This window comes from Aedes aegypti, chromosome 2, assembly GCF_002204515.2.
Source record: "Aedes aegypti strain LVP_AGWG chromosome 2, AaegL5.0 Primary Assembly, whole genome shotgun sequence".
Lineage (NCBI taxonomy): Eukaryota > Metazoa > Arthropoda > Insecta > Diptera > Culicidae > Aedes > Aedes aegypti.
The window spans coordinates 112,529,280-112,547,213 of NC_035108.1; the positions used below are offsets into that span (position 1 = coordinate 112,529,280).

Below are 17,934 nucleotides of genomic sequence, written 5' to 3' on the forward strand. Positions count from 1 at the left end.
GAGCATAATAATTATTATTGCCAGCAAGAGATGCTTCTCTAGAGCGCACGAGTTTGACTCCAGAAACTCCATGATAATTCCGTCTAACCGCCGCACATTTATCAGGATTCCGTACACTGAGGAAAGCAAACGTAAGACTGTCATAAGATTTGCTTATGGAATTACGACACAAGAAAAATCTTTGAAATTCATAAGACTATCGTATGGTTTTCGGCAGATGTTGTTTCCATAATACACTTCGAAGGAATTTCGTAAGATGATCTTATGAACCATCATTGACTTGATAACAAAATCCATAGATAGTCTTATGAATTACGTTCTGAACCATTCTTGGTTCCATAAGACTGTCTTGTGTAATTTGAGCTTTAGATTATAAATTTCAATGAATGAATAATACTAATCCGCGTTGAAAAATAGGTTAACCAACTTGGAAAAATCAAATTTTCATCCATTTTGTCACGCCGCAATTCGATCAAAGCACTTCACTGTATGTATTAGAATCGATTTGCGATACGACAAAATGGATGAAAATTCGATTTTCTCTAGTTGGCTAACCTATTTTGAACGCAAAGAAGTATACACTGATAAAAATCCACACGCTCGATCTGTGTGTTTAAAATTATGGATTGATTCATGAACGTCCATATCGATTTGCTATGATTTTCTTGCAAACTTCGTGTGTGTTACACATTAAATTCCTGTGTTTTGCTTCATGGATTGATTCATCAACCGACAACAGGGATTCCATATTTTTTCCACATAAGTTCCTGAAGCTCTCTCTTCAGATTCGTATGTGTCAACCTATGGACGCATAAATCATCACTCCAACACGGATTCAGTGTGTTTTGCTTATGGTTATCTTGTGTCATAATCATCATGTTCAAGTTGGTCGATTCATTGATTTGCGCAATGAGATTGTTATGATGAAATCCATGAGCTATGCTATCGATTTCCATGTTCAAAGTTTCTAAATTGTTTGTGATCAACCCATGGGATGCATAGTGAACTGAATTGCGGTTGGACCTCGTGTCGAACGACAGTGATCATCATGCTTCCAAAGAGAAGAAGCAAATTTTGAAGCTGAAAGTGTTAGATGAAAAAATTTGTGAATTCGATTTTTCTTTTATTAGTGAAGTTGACCGATATACGAGAATTCTACCTTTCTATAAGAAAACATTGATTATAATGTATAGTTTAGTAGAAAAATCGGATTCCACTAACAGATTTTCCTGGCTTTCAGTTTCGAAAAAAATGGAATATGCTTATCCCTGGCTTCCCAAATTATGGATTTGCGGCGCCCCGCTTGTTGCTGGCTCACGGGTTTGATAAAAACATCAAGAGAGCTTGCGACAAGCAGAGAAGCCTCGGATCCATATTTTGGGGAGCAAAAGTTTTTCTACCAAATTTCTTCTTTCAGTCCCATGACATTTATGTTCTATCACACATGACTATCTAAAGCTACTACATTTCGAATTCAATAAGCAAATCAGTTGGTTTTCATGATTTAATATTTGGAAATTCATGTTTGTTTCACATGACAACCTAATGTTGATGAAATCCATATGGCTACCACACTCAAATCATGTGGTTTTCCTCATTGCGCAAATCTATAAGTAAAACACACGACCTTGACGTGTAGATTTTTCTCAGTGTATCATAGCAGCGAAACATTATTGCGAAAAGTTGTGAAGAACGCCTGAATTGTTGCAGGTTTACGTTAGGGGCGGATTAATGGATGAGGGGAGTTTGTGATTTCTTACGCGTCATACAAATTGTTTTGAATTTTCATTCCCAAATCTTATTGTTTGGATCCAATTCCTTAATCTGTTCGAAAGAAAATATTATTTACAGCGGAATTGATGATAAATAGAAAATATTTACCCTTTGATGCATTAGAAACGGAGTCAGCCAACGACAAATCAGCAAACACGTCCATTTCGGAAGCCATATTGAATTTCTGATAGTGAAATGAGAAAATTTGCCTCACGTGGTTCTTCACAATGATGAGCAATGGGGTTCATAAGCGTTCTTATGACATTGACAATTGATTGTTATGAAAAAATTACACTTGTCTTATGAATCTCAATCTCGTCGAATGAAATACACAAGTGTCTTATGAACCAACAAAAAAATAATAAAAAACGCGTTCATTAGTGCGATCTTATGAAAATCATGCTAGATTTTTGCCTCAGTGTAGATATCAGTGATTTTTCCGGCCTTTAGAATAAAAGAGACATGGTTAAAGTTAAGATAACCATTGATAATATCATCACAACACGCAATTACCTGTTATATTCAATCGGGAGTTTTGGATCCGCCACGCTTCTGCCGCCATATTTACACTACGATTCACAACAATAATTTGACAGCTATGATCATAAGCTTTCCATATGTTGTTTCGGACGGAAATTGAATGATTTTTGATTTGGAACATGGTAGAAGTTAAAATCCATCATAAGTTAGATGTTTTTCATTTGCGTTAGCATAGTTCAAATATCCACTTACTGTCATACGGATGTACAACGAAAGTCATCTCAGAATTGGATGATTTTCGTTCATTTGTCGATGGATTCATCATATAGTTAGATTTTCTTTCAAAAGGAGGAATGTGACGTTCTACAGACAAGTGAATTATAAATCATTCAATTCGTGGCGGGAGATTTCGTTCAGTGTAAGCTGAGAAGCAGGCTTTGTCCCAGTGAGGACGTTTTGTCAAGAAGAAGAAGAAGAAGAAGGGAAAGATCCGACACTTCTACACTCAAAAAAATCCAAACGTCATTGCTACGTGAAAAATCACGTAGATCATTCCAAATTCATTTTACCCCCACTTCACCTGACTAAGATAAAGATCACTAAACCATTCATAACCACCAAATAGTGACTCGGTAATTTTTACTGAGGTTACCTATCGCACTTACGTGAAATTCACGTAGGTGCCTAAGTTCATTTTGACATCTGCATATAGTACACATTCGGTGATGAGCTCAAATCCTAAGATGGCGCCCGCTTGATTTTGGAAGAACTTCAGAAGCTGCTGCTGCTTTAAACCCTGTGTAAGATTGAATTGCAAGGTAAATATGCTTTGAATACCGAAGAATCCCTGCATTACTTCGTATTTTATACCTGATTTATAACCTCTATCAATTATAGCACGCGTAGGCTACAACAAGACCGTCCAAACTCACAAAATTGGGGAAACAGGATTAAAAATGCTCAGATTGACAATAAAAATATCACATTTTTTTAAGTTTGTTTACATTTTCCAATTGGGAATTAGTTTTTTTCCAAAGCCTATTAAAAATAAGATTGATCTTTATTACAGTTAAATTTAATGCAAAACCATCTGGGTCCTATTGAAACGCTTCGTAAAGGCTACCAGAAAATCCACGTAGCTCTTACGTATAGCGCCGGTGGAATGGACGAAGTTTAAAAGTTCATGCGTTCATTCTGGGCTACCTATGATTCACGTAAGAGCTACGCGAAAAGTGCGATGGAAAAAAATCACGTATGTTTTCACGTAACAATGACGTTTGGATTATTTTGAGTGATAGTTGTTAATTGAGAGCAATCTGCGATAGCGCACATTGGGGAAATCCGAACCCAAAGGTGAAAAAATTGATAACTTTCACAATAGAAAGATAAAAAATAAGTTTTATAGCTCATTCGAAAGGAAATTTTCTCAGGAATCGATTGGTGATGGTTTGCCCCGATTCCTTGAAAATTTTAGATTTTCATGTTGTTTTGAGTAAAACTGTTTTATTGTGGAGATTATTTCCCATGAAATCCATCATTTCTAGTCCATTCAACAATGTTTCACAGAGAAAAAAGTTATAAAAAGATGAAAATTTAGGGGATTATGGGGCCAAATGTTCAATGAAATATTTTTTGTTTTAATTTTTTTCAACGTGTTTTTATCTATATAAATAAAAATGGAGTGGTGTTTGTATGTCACGAAATAACTTGAAAACGGATCAACGGATTGAGGTAAGTTTTTCACTTTTGAACTCGACAAGGGATGCGACGTGTTCGTGCAAGGAAAAAGTTTGGGAAAGTCTCTGGAATAATAGGGAAAACGGGAGAAGACTCAGGTGTAATTTTGTATGGGGTATTACATGACTTTTTGCAACAGCCTACTTGATGGCAAGACGAAGTTTGCCGGGACCACTAGTATTTAAATAAATTTTAAAATAGTCAAATAATCATGAATATACCTTGCAGAAATAAGTTGTAATAAAATTTTTAGAATACGTATGTTCATTATTTATGCTCTATGCAAAATATTGTGAATAATTTACCTTCTTATATCACAAATTCCAAACATTTCCAAACGATGTGCGATAGTTGGGGTAAACGATATTGATCTAAATGATCGATTGCCGTTAGCCTCATTGATAGGAGATGGTGGGAGCATATAGTTTTTTGGCTATGTTTTCCCCAATTCCCCTAAAAACGATTTCTTTCATGATTAATTGAACAGATATCTCCGAATTAAATTTATTATGTACTAAATTGTTTATTCAGTAGTTGATACAGTATTTAAATCCTAATAGATAGGATATTATGGGGATCTTTTACACATAAATAAAAAAAAACAATAAAAACACTCAAAAATGGATCCATTAAGTAACCATCTGCAGTTTTTTTTTTCTGATTGAAACAAATCACTCAGAATTAAATTAGTTACACAATCATACCTGAAGAAATTTCATGAGAATAAAATTGCATATTGAGAATAAAATTGCGTGGAAGTGCCCAAGTAGCTCTGCCTGCACCCTACTACTGAAAAAGTGATCATAAACAAACAAAGTCTTCCATATATTTCAATATGGCACATTTTGATTGAAGATGTAGTAGTTAATAATGCTTAATTCAAAATAAATTGACGCTTATATTGAGCTGTTCGGTAATCCAATTCGCATGGTTATTAAATTAATTAACTCATTACGCGTGGTAAAGATGGACAAATCATGGGTGAAATTATGAAAAAAAATCCACGAGCTCGGCTGGGATTTGAACCCAGGACTCTTGTATGCTAGACGAGCGCTTTACCAACTAAGCTACCGAGCCCGTAAAGCGCTCGTCTAGCATACAAGAGTCCTGGGTTCAAATCCCAGCCGAGCTCGTGGATTTTTTTCATATTTTCACCCATAATTTGTCCATTTTTACCACGCGTAATGAGTAAATTAATTTGAATTTCTTCATGTTATGCATTTTAGAAAACTCTTGCTTGAAATTCAGTCAAACAGATGTAACCATAATTACTGTTTACAATATTAACAAAGTATGGAACATTGATGTCAACCAACAAGCAATCTGTTAACAGCAAATGTAGAGGCAACATAACAAACATAGTAACTATAAATTATACTAATGAAATGAATGATCGGTTTTGAAAAAATCTAGAATTGAGCATTATTAACAACTGCATTATCACTTTTATGATAACTTTTTCTGTAGTGTATGATGGCAATTGGAATATTGAATACCAAATATCCATAAAAAGCAAAATTATTTCCCGAATAATTTCTTGTAAAATGCAATTTGACTCTCACGAAATTGCTACAGTAATGATTGAGTACTAACCTGATCCTGAGTAATGTGTTGCAATCAGAAAAAAACGGCTGATGATTTCTTGATAGATTCATTTTTTTTTATTTGATTATTTTTTTGTTTGTGTGTAAAAGATCCCCATAATCTCCTATCTATTAGGATTGTGTTGAGTGCCTGAGAGTTAATACGCACTGAATCTTTGTCTACTTAATTTCGCATAATTACGCTAGAATAAAACGTTAAAAAATCTCGGAAGATAAGTTTTTACGAACATCTCCAAGTGCTACTCGCGAATCAGTGAAAATATCCTGAAGACATAAGTGATTTCTATAAAAAATCACTAAAAACATAGTGCCAACTTCTGGCGTCCTAAAAAAAGTGGTGTATGGCCAATTGACCATGAGTGTTACGTCTGTTCGATACAAAAGATCAGCTATGGATGAGTGCTCAGTCTGCAACACTGAAATCAAAGTAGACGATAAACATGTGAAATGTGTCTATTGTAGCAATGCGTTGCACGTGAAATGTGCGGGTCTATCTGAATCGCGCTATAACAAAATTCAGAAGAACCATTGCTATTACTGCTCTGGTCAATGTGAGACCTCACATGTGAACAGCAAAAAGATGGACGAACTACCAGTGCCGTAGCGTGCGGTTGGCCAGGTTGGCATCCGCCAAGGGCGCAAGCGATCAGGGAGGCGCCAAAATGCGTGGTGCTTTGGTCAATGTTTTGTAAATACACATAAAAGGGCATCTTTAAATTCAATGTTTGAAAACATAAACATTATAAGTTCTGAAAGAAATTTCAAATTATAACAATCGATTATAAAAAAATATATTGTAAGCATCCTACAAGATGTTGAAGGATACTTTAATTTAAATGAATTTTCAGATAAATCATTTCAAATTTATTAAAGATTTTTGTGGGCTTCGTGGCCTTGCGGTTAGCGGCGTCAGTCGTCTAGGCGTATTGTGCCACGGGGTATGGGTTCGATTCCCGCTCCAGTCGGAGAAAACTTTTCGTCAAACGAAAAATTGATCGCTGGGCTACTGGGTGTTTCGTGTTGTCCGTTGCCTAAGTTAGTGCAGCCTATGTGCTGAAGACGGCGTAAATTGTCTTTTTTTTAATAGTTCTTCATGACAATTATTTGTAAATCAGTTTACGCATTATGCCTGTGTGTAGAAAACGGGCAAATCGAAGCTAATACAGCGGACGTCACAGAAATCTTGCCGTGAATTTCACACAATCCTCAAGACGCAATTCACATTGAAAGTCATGTTAAATAATCCATAACCCTGATAAAAAATAATAAATTTAAACAGGATGCTTTAGTATTGCTGGACGGTGTTCTCATGCAACTTGTACAAAATTCTCATAGAGTCTTATTCAAAATTTAGATGAAATACTGAGCACAATTATAAATGAATCGTAAATAAAAGTCGCAGAGAATTGTTTACCATTGAAAGAACATAAAGTTGGTTATTATTCGTAACAATAATCATTTCTTCAAACAAATGCTTCAAACTGACTGATAACAGCTCGAATTTATAAAAATGTTTTAATAAGAATTTTCTAGAAATCAGAGCAAAATTCTCTAATATTTTAAAAAGGTTTAACTGACTAGTTTCAAAACTTCAATTCCATGCTTCTATTTTTAATAAAATATTTAGATGATAATTTTGTGAAATTTCCTTATAGTAGAATTTTCCTATTCGCTTTGAGTATTTCATAAAATATAAAACTTAATCTATTTTATACACAAATTCTTTGAACAACTTTCATAAAAATCAAAATCTTGGAATTTATTTCGAATTAATTTATTTATTGTTCATTCTTCAAAAAGTTGAAATTCATTGAAAATTTTCTGGCTGTTTTTTTTCATGTTATCAAAATGTCGATAATAAACTACATTAAGAGATTTATTGAACATTTAAATTGGAATATTGACTATATGAATTATACTTATGCAAAATAAATGGTTTGGCAATGTCTACAATAATTTATTTAAGAAAAAGAGTTTTACCAAAATTTTTACGATGATAAAAATACCAATAGTTGTTACGAATTCACTTCTGACCATATAAACGGTAATTTTATTAGCTATTTATTGAAGATTAAACTTAATTAACTCATTACGCGTGGTAAAGATGGACAAATTATGGGTGAAATTATAAAAAAAATTCAAGTGCTCGACTGAGATTTGAACCCAGGACTCTTGTATGCTAGACGAGCGCTTTACCGACTAAGCTACCAACACGTTGATAGCCTTCCCACATCTTTACTCTTCCACAATACAGTGATGTAGGTACGATGGGCAAACAGTTTCAACACTAAATAAATCGCACTCGCTCTTTCCGCGTGTGTAGTGATATGAGATGGATGGATTTGGGTTATGAAAGGGGTCCGCGTGGTCTGTAGGGATTCTAAACTTGTAACCAACTCAGTTATTGGGTCACCAAGTGGCTCGGTAGCTTAGTTGGTAAAACGCTCGTCTAGCATATAAGAGTCCTGGGTTCAAATCCCAGCCGAGCACGTGGATTTTTTTCATAATTTCACACATAATTTGTCCATCTTTACCACGCGTAATGAGTTAATTAATTTGATAATCATGCGGATTGGATTACCGAACAGCTCAATATAAGTATAAGGTTAAGATGTTTTAAAGCTATACTTCAAAACTTTAGCGTTTCGAAACTTGATGGATTGGTCATCACTAGCTTAAACGGTTGTCTGGTTCTCTAGATTATCTAATTCTCGAAAACTTATTCAAATAGTCTCAAGTCAGAATAGTGAACAAACTTACTTTATCGATCCTACGTGTTTCTCAGACGAAATTCCACACGTTCCGTTCATACTCAAATTGATTTTTCACTTTTAGAACGTTTAATTTCCGGATTTACAAAACGACGAAAGTAAGATTCTCCACTTTCGCAACCTAACCACTACTTTCGCCGCTCCGTTGTATGGGGAGACAAAGTGACTTAACCACGAATCAAAACAAAACACTACTTGAGCCGATTTTACACTGGTACAAAAACGTCGAAAGTAACTGAATGAAACGGCTTAACATTTTGTTATAACTTTTTTTGTGGTAAATAATGGAAACTACCTAGTTTTTGAACGCGAACTGATTGTATGCAAAATTGAGGCGATGTACACGGTAAAAAAATGTTAAAAAAGTGATTCATTTTAAAACAGTTTTAAAAGACAGGTTGTGATTCTTCTTAATTAATTTTCTCAAAACCGTATAAAAGTTACTTACGTCGATTTGAAAAAGTAATCGAGAATTCTTAGTTAATGCTTAAGCCATCATAGACATTCAAATTTTTTTGTTTTTCTGAAATTTTTAACACTAACTTGTACAATGTTTTGCTGAGATGAACATGCCTTCGACAGAGAATCCGTTAAAAAAGAGATAAAGAAAAACATTGTAAACTTGGCTTTTAATCAGGGGCGCTCAAATGATTGTTCGCCAAGGGCGCCATGAGACCACGCTACGGCTCTGCGAACTACTTGCAACCATGAAAGGCCTACAAGTTTCCATGGACAAACTTAATCAAAAGTGTGACGAAAACGGTGTGAACCAGAAAAAGACGGATGATGCTGTGAAAAAGTTGAGTGCGTCCATATGTGCACTCACAAAGTCCCAGAGTGATATCAAGGATTCGGTTGAAGAGGTGAAATCGTCCCAAACATTCATCGCTGCGCAGTATGACGACATCAAGTCGTTACACGAGGACATGAAGAGGGAATTTGCGGGATGCTCGACGAAAGTGAGTGAGCATGACGGCCAGATTCTAGCGCTGAACAATGAAGTCATCGAGATGAAGAAGCGGCTACGTATGGCTGAACAAAATGGGTTAAAAAACGAAATCATAATAAACGGTATCCCAAAGGAGGTATCTCTTGCCGAGGCGACTATCGTCACAAAAGTAGCTGCAGCAGTTGGGGTACAGTTGTTTTCCACAGACATCGAAAGAACTCACCGCAGCAGAAATGGAATGATTTTGGTCGACTTCAGCAATTTGAAAGTGCGGAATGACATACTACGTGCACGCAAGGGTAAATCGATATACCTGGACGAAATCGACTTTGGCAATGCAGTGCTACCCGGCAGCTCTAGGTCCTCGCCTACCAACAAGCGTCATCATACTAAAGTTTTCATAAATGAGAACTTGACCAGGGAAACCCGTTCAATTTTTCGAGAAGCCAAATCTCTCCGTGGGTCCCACGGGTATAAGTATGTGTGGTGCAATAACGGGAACATCTACTGCAAGAAAGATGACTCTGCGGATGTCTATATCATTGATTCCACTGAAGACCTCAAGAGATTGCGCTCATCTCCCAGAAAAGCTTGACCTCTCATACTCTCTGTTGTTGCTTGCTGTTGGTGTTGTTGGAGGCTGTTGAGGATGGTGTTGGTGCGTTGCTGTCCATACAAATATATCCTTCACAATGAACACAAACGATGATGACTTCATTAGCAATGTACGATTAGGTGATAATTTGGATATAGCTTACACACATGTAAATGAAACTTTTACCAATACTAAAATCAACTTATTGTATATGAACATAAACTCAATACGGAACAAACTAGCAGATTTATTGGTTTACATTTCTAATTTTGGCTCAATCGTTCATATAATATGCATAACTGAAATAAGACTGAACCCGGACGAAACTTACATCTGCAACATACCCAATTATGACGTTGTTTGTTGTCCAAGATCTAATAGATCTGGTGGAGGTGCCTGTATGTTCATTCATCAGTCAATGCAGTTCGATGTGACGAAAAATGAGGAATTTTTGGAGGGTAGCTGTATTGTGGTATCACTAAGAGAGCCTAAACTGAGCATTGCAGTTATATATCGGCCTCCACATGCTAGTTTAAACGACAGTATACACTACTTGGATTCTCTTCTGGAATCTGCAGGAAAGTTGGTATGCGTAGGTGACTTCAATATCAACCTTCTTAGTACAAATTCTAGCAACTATGTATCGATGGTAGAGTCAAACGGGTTTTCGTTTTTAAACAAAATTGACCACAACAGCGCAACGCATGGTAATGTGCCTACAGGAACAATAATAGATCATTCATTCACCAATTTATATTCGCAGAAGTTCTGTATGTGTATTGACAACATTAGCTTCACAGATCATAAAGCTCTCTTAATTAGTTTCGGCTCAAACACTCGTTTATCCAATAATGTAAAGACTACCAATATCAAGAAATACAACTATGGAGACATTTCTCACGATCTAGCGCAATTTGTAGTATCTGCAGATAGTTTGGATAATTTAAACCAACTGATAGAAGATTGCATGTCAAAAAATTCATATGTAATCCATTCCCATAGAAAATATCGACCCAAAGCACCATGGATAGATGAAATAGTTTTAAGAGAAATACGACACAGGGATCAATTATACCAAAGAATGGTTCAATGGCCACAAAACTCCACTATCCGTAATAACTTTAAAAAACAGAAAAACTTTGTGACTCGACTCATTAAGCAAAGACAGAAGCTTTACTATCAAAATAAAATAGCACTGAATCGTTGCAACATAAGAAAGGTGTGGAGCATTTTGAATGAAATTGTATTTTGTAAACCATCTAGTAACACAACTATCTCAAAAATACTTATAAACGATAGGATATTGACAGATAAAACAGAAATATGTGAAGCGTTTAACTATTATTTCAAAAACATACCTAATGAACTGTTTTCAAATTTGACCCAAACATTCAACAATACGCCCCGAAATTTCACTTTAGATAGATCTATTCAAAATTCTATTGTAATGCTGCCCGCTTCGAATAATGAGATAAGTAATTGCATTCGTAACCTCAGTAACTCAAGTGCAGTAGGAGTGGATGGTATTCCATCAAAAATTCTAAAACAAAATGAGGAAATTATTGCTCCTAAATTAACCTGCTTAATCAACCAAGCCCTCGACGAAGGTGTTTTTCCGAATTGTCTTAAATCAGCAAGAATAGTACCAATATACAAAAGCGGCCATAAAACGTATGTTGGAAATTATAGACCAATAGCTATCCTGCCAACTTTGTCCAAACCGTTTGAAAGAATCATTCATCGGAGACTTTGTAATTTTTTTGATCAACACAACATAATCAGTGCACACCAATACGGATTTCGCCCAAATTCAAATACTACTAGCGCAACTGTAAATTTAGTTAATGAAATTCAATTGAACCTAGACCAGCGCAAATTATGCTCTGCAATATTTATAGACGTGTCAAAAGCATTCGACTGTGTTCCTCACACTATATTACTACAAAAACTTCAAAACTATGGTATAAGAAATAAGGCTTTTGCGCTGCTTGAATCGTATTTAAAAAATAGAGTCCAATGTGTAAGAATAGGTAACAACACTAGTACATATTTAACTGTTGATTCTGGTGTACCACAGGGCTCGATATTAGGTCCACTGCTTTTCAATGTTTTTATCAATGACATTTTTGATTTGCCTTTGAGGGGAAAACTCCAACTCTATGCCGATGATGCTGCCTTAGTTCACAACTCAAGTAGTGTAGAATCTCTATACCAAGATATGCAGCATGACTTAAACTTAATTCATCTCTGGTTTTTTCATAATGGATTGACGATTAATGCATCTAAAACTAAGTATATTGTATTCTCCAGTACCGATCGCTTAAACGTTTTACCTGACTTGTGGTTAGGTGAAGAGAAACTAGAAAGAGTTTTATCTCTAACTTACTTAGGACTCATAATTCAGCAAAATATGAAATGGAACTTACACATTGAACAGACTCATAAGAAGCTAAACAAATTTCTCGGTATACTCCGACAGAGTAGTTATATTTTACCCATTAAAGAAAAAAAGAATCTGTTTTACGCTCATGTCCACTCACAGATTTGTTACTTAAGTGTAATATGGCAAAACGCACCCAATTACGTTATTAGTAAAATTTCTACAACATTAAACAAATTCATGAGAACTATCTTTTGGGAAGACTATTTAGACCCGAGTATTAGAACTGCAGATCTATACAAAAACAACAAAATAATGAACTTCAATCAAATTAAATATTTTGAGTCGGCTTTGTTTGTGTATAAAGTTAAAAATAATATTATTAAACATACTTTAGATTTTCAATCTTTGAGTGAGCTACACCGATTCAATACTAGAAACATGAACAATATTAGAATGATAACACCAAGGACTAACTATATCAGATACGGTTGTATTTACCCGGCTATATTGAACTTCAATGATTTACCTCTGAATTTGAAAAACATTCCTTCGATTTATACATTCAAAAAAGCACTGAAGATATACGTATTGGAACACATTGTTTAAAACTTATATATTATTAGAAAAATACTTAGAATACTCTCACTGGCACGAAATACTATCGATATAAGACCTCCCAATCAGTCCTTAGACTGTCTGAGGTCTACCATAACTTTATACGTTATTCGTTAGGGGAAGAAAACAAGATTATCGAAACATTGTAAATTACTATTGTAAAAATTTTAAAGGGGTTTTTACGCCTGAGATTGAACCATATAAATGATGAAAAATGTTTCCATCTTGGCTTTTCCCCTTGTTGAAAAAATAAATAAAATAAATAAAAATAAATAAATAAATAAATTTAAATATTGTATCAGATACAGAATAAACAATTCTGTACACAATAAATTTGATTTGGGAGAAAAAGTTAAATTAATTACGAAAGAAATCGTTTTTAGGGGAATTGGGGCAAAAATAGCCAAAAAACTATATGCTCCCACTATCTCCTATCAATGAGGCTAATTGCAATCAATCATTTAGATCAATATCGTTTACCCAAACTATCGCACATCGTTTGGAAGTGTTTGGAATTTGTGATATAAGAAGGTAAATTATTCACAATATGTTGCATAGAGCATACATAATTATCATACATATTCTACAAATTTTACTACAACTTATTGCTGCAAGGTATATTCATGATTATTTGACTATTTTAGAATTTATTTTTGAATAAAAAAAACACGTTGAAAAAATTTAAAACAAAAATACTTCTTCAAAACTATTTCATTGTACATTTGGCCCCATAATCCCCTAAATTTCCATCTTTTTAAAACGTTCTCTATGAAACATTGTTGAATGGACTAGAAATGATGGATTTCATGGGAAATAATCTCCACAACAAAATAATTTTACTCAAAACAACATAAAAATCTAAAATTTTCAGGGAATCGGGGCAAAACGGGCACCATAGCTTATCCCAGAGTGGCCCACATTCATGAAACCATCACCAATCGATTCTTGAGAAAATTTCCTTTCGAATGAGCTATAAAACTTATTTTTTATTTTTCTATTGTGAAATTTATCAATTTTTTCCACCTTTGGGTTCGGATTTCCCCAATGTGTAGCGATGGGCGAATCGATGTTTCGAAAATCGATTTTCTCGTTCCGATTAATCGATTTTTTGAATCGATGTTTGGAGCATCCAAAATCGAGTGAATTGATTTTCTTTATTCGATTTTTGTTTCGAATCGTAAGGTAGAAATTGAGAATATTTTTTAACGAGTTGATGACCCATAAGCCTAGTTTTGCATCCGTCTTGAAGTGTTTGATACATAATTCTCAATTACAAACGTTATTCAATTTAAGGAATTTTGAAAATTGTATGCAAATTAATTTGGTCTTATTTGTAGAGCATATTTTGGAAATTTACATATTTTGGACACCCACGCATCCCCTCGTAACGCATTTTGTATGGATATTTTTCAGATATTGTATAAGTTGTAACATCGTAAGGACACCCGCCCACCCCCTATAGCGTTATGCAATTTGTGAAAAGGCCCCTTACGTTTTGCGCATCCATTGGTAACTGATTGAATGTTCTTATCCCACTGTAATACATTGATTTTTGATTTGTAGTCATTGTGAACGGCACAACACGCAAATCGTCAATATGACTGGTCCTGTACTGGTGCAAATTTATCCCCCTTACAACAGCATTACACAAGTAATATGACAAAAGATTGTTCAGCAGTTTATATATCAGTACAAACACATTAAAATGATATATGTACTTCCCGGATGAGCAGCAGAGAACCCTGATTCCGATTCCTACAATGTCCTTCCTTCAAAAATTGTGACCACTAACCTCGAGTTGCCACGAGTACCCTGGCTCCATCTCATATTATTCTTAAACCGAAAAAGCTCATGAATTGTATACACCTAAAATACAAAAAAAATGAATTTCGGTTCCGTAAAGCGTTAAACGCGATTGAGCCTCAAATAAATGAACTAGTTAAAAAATAAGCACATTAAAAATAATACGTTGCTGAATGCAGTGTCTTTAACATAGTTCGAACAGGAGTGTACTTATTATAACATAGGGTAAAAGCACCGGTTTTGGCCAGCCTAAGAGAAAATGTAAATAAAAAATAAATGGGAAGCCGTATTTATACTACAAATACCGTCGTTTGGGGGTGACAATGGGTCAAAAAGGGATATATGCGATTTATTTTTTGAATAACTATCGCAATTTAACTCCAATAAACTTCAAATTTGGTGTGTATGTACTTTGATGGTACATTAACAACTGTTCAAAAAATTAAAGACAAATATTTATTCACAGCGGCACCACAAGTGAATGAAAAATGACCCAATCTCACCCCATGGGCCCATAGAGGGGGTGACATTGGGTCACTGTAATTGAAATAACTTGTTTTTGAGAATATGATTTCAAAACCATTCACAAGTGAAAAATATTGACAAAAAACGATGCAAACAAGACAAAAAGATATCTAAGATGTTTCACAAGTATGATAAACCCACTTAAAAGAAAAATTATACTGAAAATTGAAGAGCTATGAGAAAAAATATGTAAACCCAACTGTTTCGGCCAGGACGTCTTTCCCTACGTTGTGTCTTTTTATGGGCGGACAAAGAATCAAACGATCGACTCACTTTTACTCTTACTGATTTATTGCCACCGAGAGGCAGCGTGCCTGCTCGGTGGGGGAAACGATACAAACTACAAATCTTACATGCTAATGCGTGCGCCTTATACATATAGGCCCACAGTACGGATAGACAAAAAGCATTCATTTCCCGCTCATGCTTCCCTTCGCAGTTTGGCGCGATGTTGGATTGGCGCCAACTGAAGAAGCTGCACGCTGACTGGCAGTGGAATATTCCACTGCGCCGATGAATGGCACAATAGGTAGCGTCTCTCTCTCCACACGCTTCAATTGAGCGGCAACTAGCGATGACGCGTCTGTGATGAGCGCGAACACCAACATTTATCGTCAAGTTTACATAAATTTTCTTGGTCTTTCCCTCAAATTGTCTTCAAAGTCTCATCCCCATTGCTATAAAGCCCATTCAGTTTCCCCAAAGGTGTACTGAAACAGTGATTATTTTAAACCTTCGCAAATAGTTAAATTTCGGTGCGACATTCCACGATCAATAAATTTCAGGCAGAAGTTGACGTCATAATCCCAGTATCCAGCGTGCTGCGCACGAAACACAGTTGCTGGTTTGAGAAGTTGTCAAAATGCGTTGTATTGTTATTCAATGCACGGAATACTCAAGTAGATTTGTTTGATGTTTCAGAGATGCTGTATTTAGAAAGAAAAAACACATCTTAATGAAAAAAGAGAACACCCGGCACCGTAAAATGTAAAAAAAGTGGACTTGGAATTTCATTTACTATCGTTCTTGCTTGACCCAATCTCACCCCCATTTTCAATGTTTTAGACATCGTACCGAAAAAAATGATTTTTTTTTGTGGGAAAATCAAACAGATTCCGGAAAATACCTGTGATGTGTAATGAAAAGACTTTCAACATTCTACTAATACAACGATAGAGGCTAGAGTACATGCGTGATACTTTGTACAGGAGAAATTTTATGTTGTAAATTTTATCTAGTTTAAATATGCAAGTTTATTGATGTAGTACACAAAAACTACTATTTCTAAAAATGTATATTGTTATGAATTATGTGTAATAATATGTTCCCTTACATATGAATTATTCATTTTAGTAATATCAGCGTTACTAGCTGAAATATTTCACAAAACATATTTTTCCGTTTTGACCCAATCTCACCCCCTAGACCCATTGTCACCCCCATCGACGGTATGTCAAATGCAACCTTTCAATCCATATTATGTGTATAAAATATCAAAATAGAGCTAAAACCATCTTTTCGCTTTGAAAATCCCGTTGGTCAAGATAGGCCAACGGAACCAGTTTCGGCCAGAGATTTAACTTCGGTTCCTAAATTGGCCAATTGCATTGATTTCTCATGGGAGTGGCCAAATTAGGTGTATGGGAGTTAAAGTTTTAAGGAAAATGAATTGTTTTTCTTATGTTTTGAATCAATTTGGACGAGTGAATGAATGTAGCTCTATCACATAAATATGATCTAGTGAACACAAAAGGTTTCATGCTGATTGGTTATGTAAAACGTTTTAAAATCCACTATGGCTATAATTGGCGTATGGCCAAAACCGGTGCTTCTACCCTATAAGAAATCTTATGAATTTGATTTTCAATTTTTGTAGTCTTTTCAGACGTATACCGTTTTGATTCATATTACGGACAGCTTCAAATTCCGGACACTCTCGTTTGTATGGGAAACATTTCACACGAAATGTTTCAATTTTCGCCGTCCAAAAGTTCTCATTTTCGAGGCTCGTTTTATTAGGTTTTTTCCATGAATATCATAGCAAATTTATAATGCCCAACTACCTTAGACGTCTCTTAAGTGGTTGAACGATTTCAATTGATGATTTGATTGTTCCATTAATGATTATCATGAGCTGTCCGTAATTCGAATCAAAGCGTCCGGAATATGAGGCAAAAGTGAGGGAGCGTCCGGAATAAGAATCATGAAAAGGCCACACGTTTTGATTTATTTAAAATTATTCAAGTTGCGGACGCGTATTTTTACCCACCATCCGAAAGTTAAGGGCTTCCGACGCTCGATAACGCTAAAAAATCACACAGAATGATTTATTTTGTATGGTCCAAGCTGGGTTATACTTCACTGAGGCCTTAAGTGTCCGTAATATGAATCAAAACGGTACTGCCGTAAATCGCAAGTCAGTCCCATCTGCATTTTCGTCAAAAATGAGTTAAGTTCAGTTTTCAACATATCTTCCAATGCTCTTTCAGCTGCACTATTGAGATCATATGATTTGTTTGGAAAAACTAGGAAAAATAGCAAGTCAAATTGTCCCATAATGAAAAGTAACCGCATATCAGTCCCACTGCAGACTTCCGCATCGTGTAACACAAAAATGAACCGTGTTTTGATCATCTTCATATTTTTTTCGGAAATATATCGTAGTGAAAGGCTAATTGCGTAAGTTTCATTCAGAGTTG

General features: G+C 35.2%; 1 non-coding gene across 1 annotated transcript; it reads right to left on the bottom strand.

The window, feature by feature from the left end:
- Positions 1-4,995: 4,995 nt before the first annotated feature.
- Trnaa-agc lies at positions 4,996-5,067 on the bottom strand. Its single transcript has one exon. It is a non-coding gene; the product is annotated as a tRNA-Ala (tRNA).
- Positions 5,068-17,934: the final 12,867 nt, after the last annotated feature.